The 23762-nt window shown below is 37.6% G+C and overlaps 1 long non-coding RNA gene across 1 annotated transcript; it reads right to left on the reverse strand.

The window, feature by feature from the left end:
- Window positions 1-2927: 2927 nt before the first annotated feature.
- On the reverse strand, window positions 2928-3760 carry LOC149158132 (uncharacterized). The gene is made up of 3 exons (XR_016262023.1): window positions 3567-3760; window positions 3400-3468; window positions 2928-3317 (listed from the first exon to the last, which is right to left on the reverse strand). It is a non-coding gene; the product is annotated as an uncharacterized LOC149158132 (long non-coding RNA).
- Between the last annotated feature and the right edge of the window lie 20002 nt (window positions 3761-23762).

Raw genomic sequence — 23762 nt, forward strand, 5'->3', positions numbered from 1 at the left:
TGCCCTCCGAAAGGAATATTACTGGCCAAGAATGAAGAAAGAGGTAGCTGAGTATCTAGCACGATGTCTAGAATGTCAGCAGATTAAGGCAGAGCACATGCACCCAGCAGGGCTGTTACAACCTTTACCCATTCCGGAATGGAAATGGGAGACTATCTCCATGGATTTCATAACTGGACTGCCTAAAACAAAGAAGAACAATGATTCCATTATGGTGGTAGTGGATAAGCTGAGTAAGGCAGCACACTTTATACCAGTACAGTCGACATATAAGGCTGTGCAAATCGCTCATGTTTTCATGCAAAATGTGTTTAAGTTGCATGGACTCCCAAAGGTGATTATCTCAGATCGAGATGTCAAATTTACATCAACCTTTTGGAGGACACTGTTTGCTGAACTAGGGACGCAGCTGAACTTCAGCACAGCTTATCATCCCCAAACAGATGGCCAAACCGAGCGAGTGAATCAGGTTGTGGAAGACATGCTGAGAGCATGCGTTATGATGAAGCCAACCCAATGGGAAGATTATCTTCATCTGGTTGAATTCGCGTACAATAATGGATATCATTCCTCAACACAGATGAGTCCTTTCGAGGTTATGTATGGGCGGAAGTGCCGCACACCTGCAAGCTGGAATGGACCGGAGGACAGGTTACGAATTGGTCCTGATATGCTCAAGGAAATGGAGGACACAGTAAAAAGGGTGCGTACCAATTTAAAAGCTGCTCAGGATAGACAGAAAAGTTTTGCTGATCGCAAGAGAAGATTTAAAGAATTCCAAGTTGGGGATCATGTTTTTGTCAGAATCCAACCAAGGAGGAGTACCTTGCAGTGGAGCGGATGTGCCAAATTAGCACCCCGCTACTTTGGACCTTTCCAAATTTTGACAAAAGTGGGGCCGGTAGCTTATCAACTTGCCTTACCAAGCCATATTAGAATTCACAATGTGTTTCACGTATCCGTATTAAAGCAATACGTTTACGATCCTAAACATGTGATTCAATGGCAGAATGTTCGGGTAAGAATTAATCTGGTCACTATAGACAAGTATTACTTCTAAAACTGAAAAGTAATTTAATTTGTTGCTGATTGCAGGTCGAGCCGGAAGGCGAGGTTCTGGTCGAACCACTGACCATTCTCGACCGGAGAGAAGTGCAGCTGCGGAAACGAGTTATTTCCCAAGCTAAAGTGCAGTGGCAGCACTATGGACCAGAGGAGGCCACTTGGGAGGATGAAGAACTCCTTAGAAAAGCTTATCCAAACTTGTTTAAAGGAGACAGACATCGGGACGATGTCCAATCTCAGGAGGGGGAGATGTAATGACCCCAGATTTGTGTAAATTCGAAAAGTTACTATGGTAAAAGACTAATACAGTTGTTGTTATGTTTTAAACAAAACTGTGGTAAACTATTTTGATTAAAGTAATTTAAATACTTTCTTGAAATTGCTGGCAGCCTCTAAGAGGTGAATCTTAAAGAAAATGATCAGTTGTGATAACTGATGGAACTACCCTCCAAAACAGGAGAAAGTCCTGACTGAGGGAATTCTGTGCTGTGAGGACAGACAGAGAGAATAGACAATCTTTTTCCAAGAAGAGAAAAAGTGCAGAAGAGGAGGGTTAAGTCTGGTTAGGACCAGATAACCTGGCACGTGAGTGCACAAATCCTGTTGAGCGCTGGAGGCCTGCAGGATGGCTCAGGGGGAGAACTCCGTCTGAAGGATGGGTCTCATGGCTGGGAGGAGAGCAGAATTAAAGCTCAGGTGACCTTTTGTTTGAAAAACCATTCCTGACATTGGTAATCAGGTACGGTTCCAAACTGGTAGTCCCTGTTAGAAAATGAATGTGCATTAAAATTACAGTGTTTTAAGTAGAAAAGGACTGTTGTTCCTAGATACTGTTAGTGTAATGTATCTGTGCAAACTTGAGGAGAAACTGTCATTTAATAGACAGAGTCGGGTTTAGTACCCAGATCAAGTGAAATGGTACAGAGTCATTAAATAAGTCTGCATATGATTAAGGAAGCCTGAATCCGAGAACTGGTTACAGGTAACAGTCTCGTCCTAGCTCTATTAACAGAGTTTTTACATTCGAAAGAACAGGCCTTGAAACTAAATCAATATATAGCAGAAACGTACGACTGATACTTGATTATAGATCTGTGAGGGATCTTTGGCTAAGAACATTAAGAAACAAACCCGACTATGGATGGAAGCAGATCCATAGTGAAAGAAATGAAATAGTTAATAACAGAAGTAAACAATTATCTGTGTATACCTATTCATTAACTCTACGCAGAGAGTTCTGGTCATTGAGAGAATATAAAGTACAGAGATGCGCTATATTCACCAAGGCATTCGCTATCGAATCTTTGTATTCGTTGCATAAATCTTTTTAACAGAGAAATCTGTGGTATGAGACTATACTGCGCACAGTGTATCGCAAACAAGTGAAAGAACGATGTATTATAATAACAAATGCAACAGTAGTGGAATATAGATGATACAAATGCATGTAAACGACAAAGATATGTATATCAGTCTCAGAGCTGGAGTATATGTCTATATACTAACCGTAATGGAACCTGTGTGAGCATGCGAAATTAATTACTAAACTTGCTAAGGCCGAAAGGCTGTGCATGCAACATAGAAGTAAAACCCTTATATTAAAAACAAAGAGACTGTAATGAATCTGTCGCAAAGATAATAACTATACCAAAGGGCCGCCCTGTCCATAGGGAAAGGTCTAAGCATTCAGACAGTGAACAGACGCCGAGGCGTAACATGCAAAGATATTATAACTCTTAGAACCACTGGGTCGCGAATCAAGAATGGACAAGTTACACAAGTAATCACAGAGGCGGAGGCCGCATGTGACCAAAAGACAGTTAATAACAGAATACACGCTCATATCTCTGACTGAACAGCGATGAACAAAAAAGAAATATTCCATTAAAACACAGGAATGCCCGAGGGCTTAGGGTTTACATACATCTGCAAAATACGAGCAGTACCAACAGCGAACTGATAAGCTTAAATGAAACTATACATTTGACGAAGGGGGTCACGCCCCTAAATAATAATACAAGTTCTGAGTTTAAGGACCAAAGACCGAAATCATGTAACGACACCAAGTCTACAGCAACGGCCGGAAACTAAACAGTAAAGCATAAAAATATATAACAGAACTTGGAGACGGTTTCATAAACTTAAGCCTCTCAACAGAGGAACCCCGTCGATTGCAGTGAAGGCCGCTGTAGGGGCTTCCCACAAGGAATACCCGGCAACGGATTTAAGAGAATCGAGCTGGAAAATAAGGTCTGCACCAAGTCACAGATGGTGGCTCAAGACCGAAACTTAAATCTCTAAATTCAAAACCAAACCCCAAATGCCGAGTCATACCTGGGTAGTGCCGGAGGTAGGCTCAGCTGAAGGAACGCCATGATCTTGCTGCAATATAGTAGGTTGCAGCTGCATGAAATTTGTCAGGGAAAACATAAGAACCTGTAAGGGAATTTCTCATAAATACAATGCTTCAAATGCAAACAAAGACTATCAACCGAAGTCACCTGTGAGGATTTGGTTCTGGGCTGAGAGGAACCCTGGAGTGTTGCAGGCCGGAGACACAAAGGTGTTCAGATGCGAGCTGGAGGAGAAACATTGCACCAGGTCCGCAAAGACCGCGGCAGCAAATGAGCAAAATGCCAATACGAATCCATTTAATAGTCATAGCAAAACCCGGAACAATTCTTAACCCTTCGATCACCAAACATGATCTGAACCGTCGAAGTAAGGCGGGAGACTGTGGCGGTAAGCCCAAAGTCTGCAATACCAACGCATCACGTGGCTGGTGAAACCAGGTTACGCCACCTGCCCTGGAAGTACTGATGCCTTTATGGTAAGGATGATCTGTCATCCGGTACTGCGGTGGGACATCAAGTCCACACCATTAGCTCTGTCGTTTGATAAATATCTCGGCTAGTATGTCAGATGGTAGAGTGGATCCATACTTATGCTATGTTAACGTTGTGTCAAATATAATATAAAGGCATTGACTTTAAACAAAACATGCATGCCGTGAACAATTGTGCATAGGTTAAAGACTTTTATGCTTATGTATATGTTTGATGATGGTAAAGAAAGGGTAAAGCGCAATTATCAGATTATAGATTTACATTGTTATGTTTAGGAAGGTGATAGTTACCTTTTTAAATTTTTTTTTTATGGATATTTGGAAAAGTATGGAAATGGTCGTGACAAGAAAGGGGGAGAGGGGGCTTGAGATAGAGGTGGAAAGTGACAGGGGAAGAGAGAGGATTGGAGGGAAGAGAGAGAGAGAGAGAGAGAGAGAGAGAGAGAGAGAGAGAGAGAGAGAGAGAGTGATGGGGGAAGAGAGAGGGAGGTAGGAGAGAAAAGGAGAGAGAGGAAGGACGAGAGAGAGGACTTGAGAGAGGGAGGAGGAGAGAGGGAGCGAGAAAAGAGGAGAGATCAAGTGAAGAAGAAATACATAGAGTGAGAAGTGGAGAGAGAGGAGTGACAAGGGAGAGATGGAGAGAGAGTGTGTATGTGTTCTATCATTCAACACTATTACATTGACACTTTTCATTCAAAATATTTATTTCATCATTTTTCATCATTAAAGTTATTAACAATATTTATCATCTCAGCAAACTGAGGTAAATAAACAAATTTAAAATTAAACGACAAGATTATATTTAGCATCTTTAAAATTATTATATTAATATTATATATATTTACACATTATTGATAAAATTAATCATTCATTAAAGTTATTAACAATATTTATCATCTCAATAAACTCAGGTAATTAAGCATAATTATTATATTAATATTATATGTATTTACACATTATTGATAAAATTAATCTTTCATTAAAATTATTAACAATATTCAGCATCTTTAAAATTATTATGTTAATATTAGATGTATTTACATATTATTGATAGAAGTAATCATATTATTGATAAATAGGTTTACACTTCTAGAGATTTGATCCCTCTCAGGTTAAGCTGGATGTAGCCTCGTTAATAATAATAGTAATAATAAAGTTATAATTTAGATATTTTTTATGGTATTTGTTTCCTTTATGGAATCATGCTACGCTAGGTGCAGGGAAATATTATGCAAAAACATAAAGACTATTTGCTTCAAATGATTAGTATAAACTATTTGCTAAGTGAAATTATGAAATCATTACTAAAAAGATATGCAAATGAAATTTTATGATAATCCATGGTATTGTTTTCTTGGGCTTATGGTATTGATAAGTCATGCTATTGGCACATGGTATTGTAACAAATTCTATTTATAAAAGAATCTCCATGGTAAAGTGGAGATATATATCCATGGTTAAAAATATTGTTATGTATTTTAAATGTATGTGTTTTTAATTTATGTATTAATTCTTTTTGTAATAATAATAGTAATAATAATAATAATTAAAGCTATAATTTAGTTAGTTTTGGTGGAATTTTGATCCTTAATATATATTCATACTAGCTAGCTACATTGTAATGGACTTTGTTGTTCTAGGGTGAGATTGCTGCCATTATAACTCAACATGTCACTAGCAAAGATTTGAACCTATGTTTCATCACTAGCAATGATCACTCCTCTTATGCTTTATGTGATTAATCCTCTTAGATGTCTTAACGGTCATATGAGAGCGAAGGTGTTCAGGCAAGGGTGGAGACCTCAGAGATATTATGCAAAACATAAAGTGTTCTTTCAATGATTAATATAAATTAGTCATGGTATTAAGTAAAATTATGAAATTATTACTAAAACATAGTGCAAATGGAATCTTGTGATATACAAGCTACAATAATCTTCTTCAAGGGATACATCTTATAGCAACTTCCTTGGAGAATTTTATTTGAATTATCAATAATTATTAGGTGGATGGTATGGATATAAGCTCCCTTTTAATTAAATTGATTAATTAAAAAATGGCATATGAATAAGTGTCATTTGAAATGAGTTATGGTTTCTTGGGCATGTGGTATTGAAAAGTCATGGTATTGGCCCATGGCATTGTAACAAAATCTATTTATAGATTAAGAATATTCATCGTAAAGTGGAGGTAAATCTCCATAGTTAAGAATCTCGTTCCAAGTTTTTTTTAATGTATATGTGTTTAACTTATATATTAATTTTTTTTGTAATTAGTTATTAATAATAATAATTTAAAATAAATTTATAATTTATTTAATTTCATGATTTTTTATTTTATTTTAACATCTTGAGATGTAGAATGAAATATTTTGATCCTTGTGATGGATTCATGATGCATTGTCTCCATTGCTTTGGAATTTTCTCAAGACATAGATCCATCTTAACTCTTGATCTACCAAGAGATGAGATGAATCAAATCTACGGTGGTTTAAATGTTTCAATTTTTTATTATAATTATCAGATATATATTTATTTTTAACTTAATATACTACTCATATTAAATATGGTTGAAGTTTTTTTTGATGTATAACTTAAAATATTACTTATTGTGACATGAGCATCCCAAATAGATATACCAATTCTTGTGAAATTCGTAATGATAAGATATATGTGTAAATTGAAATACAAGGTTGTAAATTTTATTGATTGATGTTGTGAAACCAAAAATGAAAAATAACTCAATTCTTCTTCTTCACCCTCTCCATCAACGACCTTTAAATGTCTTAGATTTATTTTAACCTATTACCAAGTAATACTTGTTTTCTTAATAACCTCTATTGGATTGTGTAAGTTTGTCACAATAATAACATCTAAACATACATTTCTTAGATACATTGTTACCAATGTTTTGTTTCTCTTTGCCTTTGTACCATGCACTGAATGCAATATCTATGGTGGATGAGTTCAATGCCTCTCTCTACTTTAATCTCCTTTCCTTCCATAGAGGAAATGTTCATAACTATGTAAACATAAGTTTTCGAGTCTCCACAAGCACATGAAATCACTAAAAAACTGAATCAAATGATGGTGGTAAGCTTAATATCAACAAAGTAGTCATATCTTCATAAGCTATTACCTTCCTAATATGAGAGAGCTTAATTCTCCTCCTCACAATTTCATGGAAAACAAGAAAATTTTCACATACAATGTTTGTTTAGCTTATAATGCTCCTTGATGGTTGGGCATAAGTCTAATGCTATTTTACATTCCTTACCAAAAATCAAAGGATTTTTAATTCACAATTTTAGAAGAATTAAAGATTCACTATGTCTTTTATCATAGTCTTCATGATCAATTTTTGGTGTCCTTTCTCTTCATATCGTGGTTTGATCAAATTCTCAAAGCTCACAAATTATTATCAGTATCTTATGACTTTATAAATTGTAATTTTTTCTAGTCAAATTTTTATATTCTATAAATACTACATGATATAGAGTGGAAATTATTAACACGTTAGAAACTTTGAACAATGGCTTGCAATAATATTTCAAATTACCTACAATCTTCAACCCTATCAAGTGCATCAGTTATACAACTTTAGCATGCACTTTTAATGTTCTAGTCAACTCACAATATGTAATTGTGCCTCATGATTTCCAACCTAGTAATAATGGTGTTATAGAGATTTTGATTTCTTACTTACCACTAGACAAATTGTAAGATGCTTTGATGTAAAAAACTTAATCAATCCAACAAGACATTAATAGAGTTTTGCATAAATGAACATTTGTCTTCAATTTGACCTGAACTAGATTATGCGTGATATTGATTATGGATGAATGGAGCAATGATAATTCCATCAAGATAATGAAAGACTATAGGGAAATGATGTCAAAGATAGGGATATGGTGTTGGGAATAGATCAAGGAAATGATATTTGATCTCATAATGGTGGTGTGAATATGTAGTGAGAAGGAGAGAACACAATAATAATGGAAGAAAACTTAATACTAAAGAGAGTGGGTCAATCTACTTCCTATTATGAGAAAGTATAAAATACGCATTTGTTACCAAACTTTATTAACTCAAAGAAAATCAAAAGAGTATTTAAAGAGATAAATCAAGGTAATGGGATTTGATATATATGGGATAAATCAAATTATTTACTAGTAAAAATCAAGAAATTGTTGGCATACTGGACTATTCATGGGTAAATTATTTACCAACTTAGGTAGCTAATCTCTTTGGTGATCTCATGGATTGATAAAATTCAAGGGTGGTTCCCTCCCACAACTACTACTTCATTCAACAATCATTTGTATAGATGAAATAAGTCTTGACAATCATTTGTGGGTAATCTAATTCAAGACATTAATGTTAAAGATCACTCCCTTTATGTTTCATGTGCTTAATCCTATAGATGTCGTAACCATTATATGAAGACGGAGGTGAATGTGAAGGTGAGGATGAGGGTGGAGGTGGGGGAAGATATCATGAAAAACACAAAGGTTGTGTGCTTTCAATGATTACTATAAACTAGTCTCAATATTAAGTTAAATTATGAAATATTTACTAAAAAGTAGTGCAAATGAAATTTTATGATCAATAAGTTGCAATAATTGTCTTCAAAGGATACATATTATAGAAACTTGCTATGATACTTTAAAATAAAAGACAATACAAATCAATACAACTTCCATAATTTTAATTTAATTTTCAATAATTTGTTAGGTGGATGGTAAAGAGGTTGTGAGGTTTCTCATCATGGCTAGGGTGAAGTTGTTGGAATTATATTGCATCATGTCACTAGATATTTTGTTCAACCACCTGAGATAACCTCAATTAACATAGCCAATGATATTACTCAAAATTTGATATATAGTAGCATTTGAACCAGATGTTGCAAAGGAAATGTCATAAGTCAGTAGCCCATATAGAAGAAGAGCATAGATGAAAAAATATGTGAGATCTTATGTGATCTAACTATAGCGAAATTTGAGTGAAAAATTATAATGATAGTTTGAATATTTTTGTGGCGAGAATCTTAGGATGATGAGTACTTGAAAATAACCATTACTAAATGTTTATAATTTTGGTGACTTAACAAGTCATTATAGTTATTATTACAAATACTTTAAACTTGAGGTCTAATATGGGTATATGTAAAATACTCTTAAAAAAATTCATTTTCTATCCTCTACATTTTTAAAATGTGTTTTCCATCCTCTACCTTTTTAGTATCATGAAGATGAGAGACAACTGCATCCCATTGTGTTTTGCAATTTTTCCAGTGCTACGTTTCACAATGGAGATCGTGAGAGTTCAATCTTATTTTAATAATGCTGATTTTCTTTAAACTAGTTCTAATATAAAGACATTTTTATGTTTTAGATTGGGTTAGATAACTGCAGTAAAGTATCTTAATTTATTTATCCCCTACTTCTTAATTAAACCAAACTCACTCCTTTAATTTAAATGTTATGTTATTTCAATTGTATTGTCAATTGATCATTTATATTCTCCAATGATTTATCTAAGAATTAACATCTTTGGACTATTCCTCTCACACAAATAGTGATTGTAACTAGAGTTGAAAAATCATAGGTATTTTTGTCTTTGATACCTCATCATAGCCAGAGTTTCAATAAGTAAAAACCTAATCCAAATTAAGATTATCATAGCCTTATTTTAACTAAATTACTTTTATAAATACCTAATTTATATGTCATAAAGAAAACTTTTTAAATATATATTTTATTATAAATATATAAAACTTAAATTAATATTTACAAATTTAGAATAAAAATTATAAAAAATTAATCAAAATACATTTAAAAATATATATATGTTTAATCAAAATAACATTTATATTTATAAAATAATATTTAACAATACTTAAAATAGTAAATATTCACCCACAACTTTAGATATCTAAAAAATCTCTAGTGCGGGATTTATTGCATAAAAAGAAGCAAGGTGCTTTATACTAGTGGGTAAGCAGAAAAGAAAGAGAGGAGTATTAATGTTGAATTTAATCCAATATAGAGCTATGCCAGAGTCTAAATAGTTTATAACATGACACAAAAAATAGCCACATGTCACAAAACCTCACAGGGCATAGCATAGTCAAAGATGGCACATAAATTGTCACTGATATTAAAGACGAGAGTGAATGAGGATGTTCTCACATTAATCTAGGACTTGGAAATAAAGGCAACTTTTGGACTGACAAATTTTGTTATACAAATAATGCTCTACATACCATGTGTCTCACAATTATTACATGAAAGGGTAATACTTTTAGAGCCCAACAAGGTGTTTTATAGACTGATTTATGCCCAGAGTGGGGACTATTTCACATAGAGAAGAAAAGCCCTTTCTAACCATCAAGGCTATTGAAATAAGAGAAGAGAGGTTCTTTGCAGCCTGGTTATTGTCGAAGAGAAGTCATAGCTTTAGAGCCCATGTGGGAGTTTGGAAATACATAACAATGTATTAAGAGGATGATTTAATTGTTAGCTAGGTTGTGGTTTAGCAGTTGGATCATTGACCCAAAGTTTGTTCCCAAAGGAAAGGTACCTTGGGACATTTCATTTAACCTCTAGCTTGGGAATCCTATCTTCTAGTAGTTGGATAGCAGGATTGAAGGGGAATTAGTCACAAACTTTGGCCAAAAAAATATAGTGTTAATGTAAATAATAACAAAAAAGAGGATCTATGAGTATATTTCACATGGACATTAACATAGTGGCTAAGTGCTGCAAATGAAACCTTCATTCCTAATGAGTTGAATTTGAAAGAGTTATTCATGGGATCTTCTGCAAGCCCAAAATTTGCATCACATCCTAACCCTTGCAATCCCAACATACCATTGGACTCATTATTCTCAATTTATATCCATCTTGGAGCTCAGAACATATCCCAAGCAACACAAAAGGTTGACATCTCTGTTTCAAATGACATCTCTTTGTAAAATATTCCTACAAGAAAGGGGATGGTCGGAGTATGACTATACATATTTATTTTAGCATATCTTGCACACCCTTTCGCCAAATTTCCACCTGATATAAGGCATCAAAGTGTGAGTACTCTTACTAATTTTACTATCTATGAAGCTACTGAACCATTTAGAGTTGAGTACTCACTTTCAGTACCAACAGAAAATGGTGTGGAAGATAAGTTTAAAGGAAGAAGAACTAGTCTTGTGAGATGGGAAAAGTGTAAGAAGTGAATGTTATGAAACCAGCTCAAGAAAAGATAGAAAAGAAAGATCAACGCCTTAGAATTCAGCCTCTTCGAGGGGGCAACCTCCTTTACATTACATAAATGAACAATTCTTGGATGATACAAATGACAAAATCTCCTTTCTATATATAGGAGTGTAAGGAGTCACAATATAATCCAGCCGACCTAACAATAATAATATAAAGCCACAAAAATAACAATAGAGGGATTCTATGGGGCATAGAAATAACAACATGGGGGTAATAGGGGCACAACAATATAAATAAGGGGTATAACTACAATAGTAATGGGGTAATCACTAGTATTATAGGGACCCAACATGCCCCTCTCCTTCAAAAAAGTGTTGTCCTCAACGCTTGAGTAGTTCTGGATACTTCTACATAAAATTCTCATCCTCCCATGTGGAATCTTCAGCGGATAAGTTCTTCCACTTGATAAGATACTCTGAAATTGATCGATTTCGTAGCTGTCAAGTTCTTGTTTCTGTGACTGCTTCCGGTTCCAATATAATTTTTCCTTCCTCGTCAAGTTCTAGCAATATTGTTTGAACTGGGAGCTTGTCGCCTATAACCTTCTTTAAACATGAAACATGGAAAACTGGGTGCAATCGAGAAGCTGTAGGAAGCTCCATTACTGAACCCTTTTGTTTGAGACTTATCAATTGGCTAAAAAAAGTGTTGCTTTTTGTATCTTCATAATGTGCTATCAATTCTTCCGTAAAAATTGCCCAAGTGATAAATTTTTTACGAGAGCAAAGCCATTGATACCATACAAATTGATTTGGTTCCAAATATACAGTTTCCATACGTACCTTTTGTGTGTCTTGCACATTATTGAGATCGAAGAACTGCTCCATCTGTAATATCCATGTGGCGGGATCCTTGCCATCAAACTTCCTCATATCGATTTTTGGAATATGGTGGGTCTTCGATCCAACATTAGAGTCTATGGAATCATGATTAACATTACTTTTGTTCACATCATGAGTTTCCTTTACAACCTTTTCACCATTAGTAAGTATTTCTTGTAGAAAATCTATCAAATCTGTCTTCAAATCTGCCATGTCTGTCTTCAAATCTGCCATGTTTGTCTTCAAATCTGTCTTCAAATCATCCATCTTAGCTTCCATGCCCTTTATCTTAGACTCCACTCCATTTATCTTAGATTCCACGCCATTTATCTTAGCTTCTGTTAGCTTTTGTGAGTGTGACATATGTTCCACTTGTTCTTGTAATTTTGATATATCATGTAACATTTCTTCCTCTTCTTCATGAGTCATGCTAAAGCTTTCAGGTTCCTTACTAGGTGTTTGCATTTTCTTTCCTCGGGGCATCAGTTACCGATAATAATGCTTTACTATGCCCTTTGAATTCCGTTAAACCAAGCTTACACAAAAAAAAAAAAAAACTACACACCTTTTTTCACTTTATAGAAGCCTGATATTGAATCTGATGTATCTCTGTAATTTTAGATCATCCAATTCTAAAGTTGCAACCTGTAGTATCCTTCTACGTCCTATTTCCAATGCCACAAGTCTGACCCAAATCGGATTCTCCAAGGAAGAGTTATGTGAAATCTCCCACAGTGACTTGCTTTTAGACAAGTTGAGTAGAGCGAACTTGTACGACGTGCCACGAGTCACTGTTTCAACCTTTGGATCTGAAACTTGCATACAATAAACTACAGTCCATCCTCTTTCTATACCTTCTTACGAAATTTCAATCTGATCCCCAGAGAGAAAGTTATGACGATTTTCTCCAGGTCACCTGTTTTGAATGTAATTCAGGAGTCTGCAAAAAGACCAACTTCCTCAGATCATATCTCCGCAAATATCGCGCAAAAAGCTCTGAAATTCGGATCCAATGTTCAGCGTGATTTCTTCTCAAATGGGTATTTTTTGCGACTTCTGAAACGTCACAGAAAAAAATTTATAGCAAAAATGCAACGATTACCTATTTGGAGCAGCGAAACCCTAGAATCCAAAGCTCTGATACCAAATGTTATGAAACCAGCTCAAGAAAAGATAGAAAAGAAAGATCAACGCCTTATAATTCAGCCTCTTCGAGGGGGAAACCTCCTTTACATTACATAAATGAACAATTCTTGGATGATACAAATGACAAAACCTCCTTTCTATATATAGGAGTGTAAGGAGTCACAATATAATCTAGCCGACCTAACAATAATAATATAAAGCCACAAAAATAACAATAGAGGGATTCTATGGGGCACAAAAATAACAACATGGGGGTAATAGGGGAACAACAATATAAATAAGGGGTATAACTACAATAGTAATGGGGTAATCACTAGTATTATAGGGACCCAACAATGAATTTTGATAAAAAAGTTTGATCCAAACAATCAAAAGGAAACTATGTCATTAGCAACTGATTTTGTAGAGGCGGTTTCAACTTGCTTTTTGCCTGAGCATCCTGATCTTGTTGTAGGTTTATATGAGGTGGTTAAGTTAGTGAGTATTTTAGGTACTGATGATGATGCAGTAAATTTCCATTTTACACAAGCTCTGGATATATCTAGCTAAATGACCCAAATGAAACCTTCATTGCTAATGACTTCAAGTTGAAAGAGTTGTTCATGGGATCTTCTGCAAGCCCAAAATTTGCATGGAATCATAACCCTTCTTATCCCAACATACCATTGGACTCATTTCTCTCAATTTATATCCATCTTGGAGCTTGAAACATATCCCAACCAACACAAAAGGTTGACATCTCTGTTTCAAATGACATCCCTTTGCAAAAGATTCTTGTAGGAAAGGGGATGGTCAGAGTAGGACTATACAAAGTTATTTTACCATATATTGCACACCCTTTCGCCAAATTTCCACCTAATATAACGAACCAAAGTGTGCATACTCTTATTGAGTCTACTATCTATGAAGCTACTAAACCAACTATAGTTGAGTACTCACTTTCAGTACCAAAAAAAAATGGTGTGGAAGATAAGTTTAAAGGAAGAAGAACCAATAAGGTGAGATGGGAAAAGTGTAAGAAGCAAATTTTGATCAAAATGTATGATCCACAGAATAAAAAGGAAACTATGTCCCTAGCAACTGATTTTGCAAAAACAATTTCAGCTGGCTTGTTGCTCGAGCATCTTGATCTTGTTGCAGTTTTATGTGAGGTTGTTAAGTTAGGGTGTATTTTAGGTTTTAATGATGATGCAATAAATTGCAAGCTTACAAAAACTCTGGAGATATCCATCTAAGCTCCCCAAATGAAACCTTCATTGCTGATGACTTGAAGTTGAAAGAGTTCTTCATGGGATCTTTTGCAAGTGCAAAATTTGCATGGCATCCTAAACCTTCAGATCCAAACATACCATTGGACTCCTTGTTCTCAATTTATATCCATCTTGGCACTCAGAACATATCCCAAGGAACACAAAAGGTTGACATCTCTATTTCAAATGACATTTCTTTGCAAAAGATTCATGTAGGAAAGGGGATGGTCAAAGTAGGAATATACAGAGTTATCTTAGCATATATTGCACACCCTTTCACCAAATTTCCACCTCATATAAGGCATCAAATTGTGAGTACTCTTGCTGAGTCTACTATCTATGAAGCTACTAAACCATATACAATTGAGTACTCACTTTCAGTATCAACATAAAATGTTGTGGAAGATAAGTTTAAGGGAAGAAAAACTAGTTTGGTGAGATGGGAAAAGTGTAAGAAGCAAATTTTGATCAAAAAGTCTGGCCCACACAATCCAAAGGAAACTTTGTCCTCAGCAACTTATTTTGCAGAGGCAATTTCATCTAGCTTGTTTCATGAGCATCCTGAACTTGTTGCGAGTTTATGTGAGGTGGTTAAGTTAGGGTGTATTTTAGGTTTTGATGATAAGGCAGTAAATTGCATGCTCTAGTCCAAAAACTTGCAACTGTTAGTAGATGATGAACATTTCCTCTCATCTATTTTTCCTACAATGAATGAAAGCTTGTTTCCATAAGAACCAGCGAGAGGATTCTATGGATGTATCTCTAGTGACACATAAAATATCTTGAGACCAACGAAGCCAATGAAATCAACTAGATTTCTTTCACTAGATTGTCTACAAGGATGGGAAACTAGCTTATTTTTGTTTAAACAAGAAATAACCAATATGGAATAATTTGCATCCAAGAGTATGAAAAAGAATTTGGTGAGGTTGTGATTTTGTTGTTGGGAAAAGTATCTATTCAGAATGCCCCTATCCCACTCTAAGGTGTGACAGTGCCTTAGCAACAAACAAGGAAAACTACTTGTGTATTCTTCTTTATGAAATGTAAACGAAGAGGAAGGATAAACTAACCTGTGTCTTGCGCTAGTTTGTTGATCCAATCGCTCCCCTCTTCAATAGCTTCCAACTCCCTGCTCCCTTACCAGCCCAGCTTCACCAAATTCCTGCAAGATCACAGAAGAGAGAAACTACACGAAGATATAGATTTACATTCATAAAAAGCTTAGGATCAGATTAAGCTAAACATGCAAATATAACAAAACATCACTGATACACAAGCATGTAGAAGAAACTCAAATAGTTTTATTAATGCAATAAGAAGATCCAGGAGGAGATACAACCAAGTGAGTCCCGATCCAGCATCTACCTCCTAGCAAAGGAATCCATTCCTCACCTCCAACAAAGCATAAATCACCCAATGCACTAATCTCAATCTCAAACCAACAACAATTCTCTGCAAAGTACAAAATTCCAGCCTCTAGATCTCTGGGATGAGGGATCCATATATAGATGTAAGCAGAGAGGATGAGTCAGCTTATGTTTTGACTTGTGGCTTCTCTCTGTCAGTTCTTGCTTCCACTTGGAGGCTGAGAGCCTCTTACTCATCACTGGTCGAATTCAGTGAGGCAAGTGTCATTGGAGAAGATTCTGGAAGCTTCCATTGTCTCTCCACCTCGTTGAATGACTCTGACACTTGTCATTTCCCGCTCAACGCACCTGGGTAGTGCATTCAAGTGCGTTGCAACGCACCTAGCCAGTGTATTTGGGTGCTTTGCAACGCAGCCAGCTAGTGGAGCTTCTGAATTGATCCTGATTTGACTAGTTTTGAGCAGTTTTTGGTGGAGAACTTCTGGGAGAAGCTGTCATTGGTTGACCTTGTTCCTTTAGGGGTAGGAACAACACTTTTAGGGACTTTAGATCCCTTGGATTATGGACATTTCATGCTTAGAGCTGTAAGGCACAAAAATGTCTATAACAGTTGCCCCCTAAAGTATGAGGCCGTTTATCAGGTGAAATGCTTTATTAGGAGGATCCAAAGTTCTTTCAATGCTGGGAGGAGACCTGTAATAAGATACAATACAATACATTATTTTCATACTGTTTTCATGATCTAGCTGAGGCGGGCATTCCCATGCTCAGCTTTATAGATTCATTTTTATGTACATAGGACAGACAATCGTCTGATGGTAGACTGATGATTTTGATGAAGTCATCATCCTTTTGGTAGGATGATTATCTGTGCTGCAATGCTGTACATGTCAATGTCCTTATTTTTCCTGAATATATATCGCAACCGGGATTGATGAAACTAGATCCGGGGTCTTCAATCTCGTCCGATCTTCACTCGAAGTACAAGTCGATCCATGTGAGAAATGTTTTGAAGTCGAACATGGAAAGACATCGCTTGATTACCAGTAAATGATGTAAACTGTTAACAAGCATGAGAGGAATCACCGATAAGGATGATGACCCTCAAGGTACTGCAGTACAATTCACGTGGTGTGAATAAAGGACTTGGCGTCGAACACCACGCAAAATCTTTCGGTCGAAGGTCATTGATGTATACCTGTCGCCGGAAGTGAGAAACTTGCCATTGAGGCATGCAAGCTTCAAATTACTGAATGGGGTGTTCCTAGATCAACTTCTTGGATAATGAGCTGATGTTGACAAGAAGCGATCCGTCAAAGGAGGGCCTTGATGAATCCCACATCAATGACACAGAACGGAGCAAATGATTTTGTTGTTGGGAAAAGTATCTATTCAGAACGCCCCTATCCCACTCTAAGGTGTGACAGTGCCTTAGCAACAAACAAAGAAAACTACTTGTGTATTCTTCTTTATGAAATGTTAACGAAGAGGAAGGATAAACTAACCTATGTCTTGCGCTAGTTTGTTGATCCAATCGCTCCCCTCTTCAATAGCTTCCAGCTCCCTGCTCCCTTACCGGCCCAGCTTCACCAAATTCCTACAAGATCACAGAAGAGAGAAACTACACGAAGATATAGATTTACATTCATAAAAAGCTTAGGATTAGATTAAGCTAAACATGCAAATATAACAAAACATCACTGATACACAAGCATGTAGAAGAAACTCAAATAGTTTTATTAATGCAATAAGAAGGTCCAGGAGGAGATACAACCAAGTGAGTCTCGATCCAGCATCTACCTCCCAGCAAAGGAATCCCTTCCTCACCTCCAACAAAGCATAAATCACCCAATGCGCTAATCTCAATCTCAAACCAACAACAATTCTCTGCAAAGTACAAAATTCTAGCCTCCCACCCCTGGATCTCTGGGATGAGAGATCTATATATAGATATTTGCAGAGGTGTGAGTCAGCTCTGGGTTTTTGATTAGTGTCTTCTCTCTGATAGTTCTTGATGCCACTTGGAGATCTCATTGATCTCTTACTCATCCTTGGGCGATTTTGGGAGGCAAGTGTCCCATGAGAAGTTTCTGGAAGATTCCATGATCATCCACCTCGCAAACTATCTCCGCCACTTGTCTTTTCCCGTCCATCGCACCCTCACAGTGTATTTAGGTGCACTGAAATGCACTTCCCGTGTGTACAAGGTGCGCTGCATAGCACCCTGGTAGTGCATTTAGGTGCGCTGATCCAGTTTTGACCAATTTTGAGTAGTTTTTGGTGGAGAACTTCTGGGAGAAGCTGTAATTTTTTGACCTTGTTCCTTTAGGAGTTAGAACAACACTTGTAAGGACTTAGGAGCCCTTGGTTTATGACATTTCATGCTTAGAGCTGTAAGGCACAAAAATGTCAATAACAGTTGCCCCCTAAAGTATGAGGCCGTTTATCGGGTGAACTGCTTTATTAGGAGGGTCCGAAGTTCTTTCAATGCTGGGAGGAGACCTGTAATAAGATACAATACAATACATTATCTTCATACTATTTTCATGATCTAGCTGAGGCGGGCATTCCCATGCTCAACTTTATAAATTCATTTTCATGTACATAGGACAGACAACCATCTGATGGTAGACTGATGATTCTGATAGAGCCATCATCCTTTTGGTAGGATGATTATTTGTGCTGCAATGTTGTACATTTCAATGTCTTTATTTTCCTGAATATATATCGCAGCCCGGATGGATGAAACTAGATCCGGGGTCTTCAATCTCGTCTGATCTTCACTCGAAGTACAAGTTGATCCATGTGAGAAATGTTCTGAAGTCGAACATGGAAAGACATCGCTTGATTACCAGTCAATGATGTAAACTGTTAACAAGCGCGAGAGGAATCACCGATAAGGATGATGACCCTCAAGGTACTGCAGTACAATTCACGTGGTGTGAATAAAGGACTTGGCATCGAACACCACGCAAAATCTTTCGGTCGAAGGTCATTGATGTATACCTGTCGTCGGAAGTGAGAAACTTGCCATTGAGGCATGCAAGCTTCAAAGTACTGAATGGGGTGTTCCTAGATCAACTTCTTGGATAATGAGCTGATGTCGACAAGAAGCGATCCGTCAAAGGAGGGCCTTGATGAATCCCACATCAATGACACGGAACGGAGCAAATGATTTTGATGGAGGTGAAAATGAACTGATGATATATGGTTCAGGGTGGCGGTCATGAAAGAATGAAGTATAATGTATGGCAGTGGATGGGACACGGTTGACTTCTCTGGATGACTTCTCTTGAACATGTCGGGGACACTTATGTGATGGATCGGTAGCATTTACCCCAAATGTGGATGGTATGGCGAGACCATGGTGATGTGACCGGTGAATGAAACAACCCAACCCGACTCAGGCACGGAGTGGAAGTGTCATGTTCAAGAGCGACTTGCTACCAACAAAGATTCTTTGAGTTTCTTCCCAATTTTTCCCCAGTCATTGCTGACCAGTACCTCTTTATTTTTGTCAAGTTTGAGGAGGATAACATATGATTGTTCTATAATTTTCCCTTCGGGCAAACCCATCGCTATGTTTTAACGAGCCTAGCGATAGTGAAACTCGTTCTCGTCTAAAGACAAGTTTGTCGCTATTAATGTTTTTAACGAGTCTAACGACAAAGATAACTCGGTCCTTTTCATTTTTAGAGAGTCTGAAAAGGTACGTAAAGTTAACTCCGAAATTCCTTTTTCGTCATCTAATCCCTTAAGTCCGAAAAAGTATAAAATAATACAGAAGGGATGAATTTTCGATAGTTTTAACGAGCCGAACAAAACAAGCGCTCGATCTTTTTGTGCAATAATCCCTCAGGTCCAAAAAGATTAAAATCTAGAGGAGGGATAGCTCTTCCTGTCGCTTTAACGAGCTGGAAGGCCAAAACTCGGCAATCTTTTCATATTTTATGAGTCAGATGAAAAGAGCTTAAAGAAGACTCGTCTTTTGTGGAACGAGTGATAAAATGGGTAGCAGCTGATTCCAGGTAAGGGTTGGAATTTTCCAAGCACGGCAGTGTCACAAGGATGGCTAGTGAAATCACTCTTCGCAGCTGTTCCTCAAAATGGGTAAACAATCAAATGGAGGTGAATGATCGGCCAATGGAAAAGTGGAGGTGACGGTGCAAACACGACCAAGGCTTTAATGGCTTATAATGTTACATTCACGGTGGTTATTTACCGGAAGATAGTTCATTTTTTAACGAGCTTAAACGCGGATTGAAACACTTGCTCGGTCTTATGTTTATTTTTTAACGAGCATGAACTATGTGCTAAAACTGCTCGATTAATCCAGTCATATGATAAGAATGTCTCATATAAGATGCCATTTTTTATGGAGCTTGCGCCTTACAAAGCTTTGCCCCGCATCCTTTCGTTATGCAAGTTCGGAAACGACTAATCCTACAAGTTTAAAGTGTTAGCCTACAGGTTTAAAGGGAGGACCTAAAAATTTTAAAAATAAATAGCCGCCCCTTGCTTGCACTCCAAAAGGTTTGCATGCCCCCAGGTATAAAATATGATTTCAAGGTTACCCCTCAATTTGCAGACAAAACATTTGTTCTATCAGGAAAGGCCTACCTCTTTCAGGTCACCCAAAGATTGTTCTATTAATCTTTCAAACAAAACACTTCTTCGGCGATGTCTACCAAGATAAACAAAGGTGATTGACTCAGTTCTGCCAACTCACATAACTTTGACAAGAGAATCTTATTCTAGAACAACCCCTCTTCCAATCACAGATGGGGTACGGACTAGTCATATTCTCCCACGGAAACCCACTCTATACCCGAAGTTTTCCTGCCGAAGCAGACCAGGATGCATGCCCCCTGGGTTCCAATCATATCCCTCTGAATTACTCGCGCTCATCGGAAGGACGGACCGTGGATTGAGACATTTCTTGCATGAAGAGACCATTTAGGGATTGTATATGACTATTTGCGATGCGTGATCCGGGAAATGAAAGCTGGTGCACGAGCTTGACCACTCTTCCTTCGTGTAGAAAACACATTACTCTAAAGAGTGAGGAGACTATGGCTCCCATGCAATAAATATAGTCTCGTCCAAGGAGTAGGTTATAATCCAAGGGTCCTTGAACGACCATCATGTTCATTTGAACGGTCTTCCCTTTCAATGTTATGGGCACATTGGGGAGGATCCCTAAAGGTCGACTGGTTCCTTTATCAAAGCTTGTCAGATTTCTCATCTCAGGCAAAAGCGATGGCGAACCAAGTGCTTTCCAAGCAGTAGAGGAAAGGATACTCACAGAAGCCCCTTCATCTATGATGGTACCAGCCATGACCATTCTATATATTTGGACGATAATTCTGAATGGTATTCTTGTTGGTAAACGGGGTCTGCCTAGTTGATTCCAGTCGAAGGAGACAACTAGGTTGCTTGGTGGTGGGATCGAGTAGACAGCCGGGTACGGCTCTGACGAACTTCCTTCCTGTGATAAAGGAATGGGTGGGTTGCCCCCGTGTTTGTCGGAGTCTGTGTTGATGAAGAGAATTTGGACGATGTCATCCTTGTTCTCTCTAGTGACTGTGTCATTCGGAGATACAACCTTTGAAGGCAAGACCGGGTCAACTGCCGCCTCGACCTTTTGACTTTCGTCGGGTATGGATTCAGCCGGTTCATCTTCAATGACAGGCACTTCAGCTGACCACTTGAGCGGGCTAGCTGGATTTTCAACTAACGAAGGACTCGGCAAGAGTTTTTTATATCCAGGAGGAAGTCGTAGTGGTGAAACCGGACGATCATCCAAAACTCTTTTAGCTTCGTCTAAGAAGGGACAACGTGGATGGCGTGATCTTCTTCGCACAGTTTACAGGGAGATCTAGCAATCCCTTTTTTTCCTGGGACTTCACTTCCGCTAGTTGACGGTGTGCTTTCAACATGGCTATCAGAGGTTGACGCCACCGGATTGTGCAAATGGGGAGACCAGTCCCTTAGTATCCGAGGGATGCAGGGACAATCTCTGTGAAAGTGGTCTCCCTTGCAAATGACACATGGCGATTTAGGCCTGGTCAGTGCAGTGTGTGGATTTTCGTTAGACGACACTCATTTTCCCCCAGTCGCTTTTGGCTCCTTCTTCTTCTTCTCTTTCTTCTTCTTTTCCTTCTTCTCGCTAGGAACTTGACTTTTGGCTTTGCCAGCCCCATCAAGCGAAGAGGAAGGAGGAGAGGAAGAATTAGAGGAAGTAGAAGGTTGGTGGGTAACTCTGGACTGGCCTAACTGCTGATTCGATTGTTCAAGAATAGTGGTGTTCTGAACGACATTGGTTAAGAAGAGCCAGACTGGCAAGCCAATTGTCAGTCCTGGAAGCGACAATGTGGCCATATGGGGTGCACCAACATCTCCCCAAGAGGAGAAGGAACTAGGATTTCCTCCAAGGGGAATTCCTTGGTTGGTAGACTCCATTTTCTCAACCTAAGATCAACGTAGGAAAAGGGTGTGAATGTTCCGTTTAAAATAAATTTTACGACGCTTGGACACAACTTGTTTTTTCAATTTTAAAGAGTCGAGAAAAAACAAAAGATGACTCTAGTCTCCTTCGATTTTTAATGAGCCTGAAGTGACAAGTGCTCAGATGGACCTTTTCCATTAAGGAGTCTGAAAAGGAACGAAAGGGACTGCTCTGGAGATCTAGGTAGAGGGTGTGCCAAACCAATCACAAAACTGCAGAATACGTTTTACGGTACGGCAGTCAATCTTACCGAATGTTGTGTTCGGTGCATTGCGATCAGTAGGGCGGCCGACACGGCTTCCTATGGATAAAAGGTTTTAAGCCTATAGGGGTCTCCCAATATATACTCGACGGTACATGGGAGCACAATCCGTATTGGAACTTATCGTCTCACAGTGGAGGAATCACCCAACCATCAGTGAGGACAACAGTTACCAGGCTTTACGACGTCGGAACACGTCTCTATCCTAGACCTCTATGTTGTGCATTAAGTTCCAATGCGTTGTTAGATTCATTGAATTTATTTTAAGTTGATATTTCTTAGAAGTTTGCCTTTTTGGATCACCACGAGATGTAGATGTAATTCCTAAATGCAATCTAAAGATGATAAGCAAGCATTTATCTCTTTTCAACAATGAAAATCCTAGCTACAAAGGGGAAAAGAAAGACACAATCTTTTCTCAGAGAGCAAAGAGCACACTGTAAATGCACTTTTTCCTAAATCAAACCATACAAACTATCAATATGCAAATGCACAAATGCATGTATTTGTTTTCACTTTCTTAATATTGATGCCTAAAAAGAAAGTTGATGTACAAATTTGAATTTGCTTTCAAGTGAACAACACAAACAAGCTTCTTTTTCGAAATCAAAAAGGTAGAGAAGATTATGACACTTTATGATTTTGAAATAAACACTCGTTTCGACACTAGAAAGAGACAAATTCAAACCAAAGCAAAAGTAAACAGGTATAATCAACTATCCACAGCAAAGAAACTTTCTCCTAATATCAAAATCGACACTTACGACAGATCTAAATCTAAGGACGACAGTATGACTATTTCACTTTTCAATGGAAAAAATGTAAATGATGTAACAAATACACAAAGAACACCTACAATCTTTTTGTACAAAGGAGGCGGAATTAAGGCAGAGAAAAGGGGTTTTCAGATAGGTACACACACTGATAACAGGTTGCAAAAATCAAAGATAAAACTGAACACAAGGATGCAAAGAACCTCAGCTGCACAGGGCAAGGGCTGATCAGCGCACCTGTTGCACAGAGAAACTGAATTGCAGTGTAGGTAGCCCTCTCGGGACCTGCGTTTAAATGCAGAACCTCTTCACAGAGCCTATGCTGGGGCAGAAACGAGACTTCTATTCGGGTTCTGGGTCACAGTTTGCAGTTTAATCTATGGATTTTGGCCGAGTAAAAGCTATCAGTAAGGTACAATTAGAGGGATGATTTAAAGGAGGACTAA

The sequence above is a fragment of the Pinus tabuliformis genome, chromosome 5_2 (assembly GCF_031772625.1).
Source record: "Pinus tabuliformis cultivar Carrire ecotype Pingquan chromosome 5_2, CPIR1, whole genome shotgun sequence".
Classification (NCBI taxonomy): Eukaryota; Viridiplantae; Streptophyta; class Pinopsida; order Pinales; family Pinaceae; genus Pinus; species Pinus tabuliformis.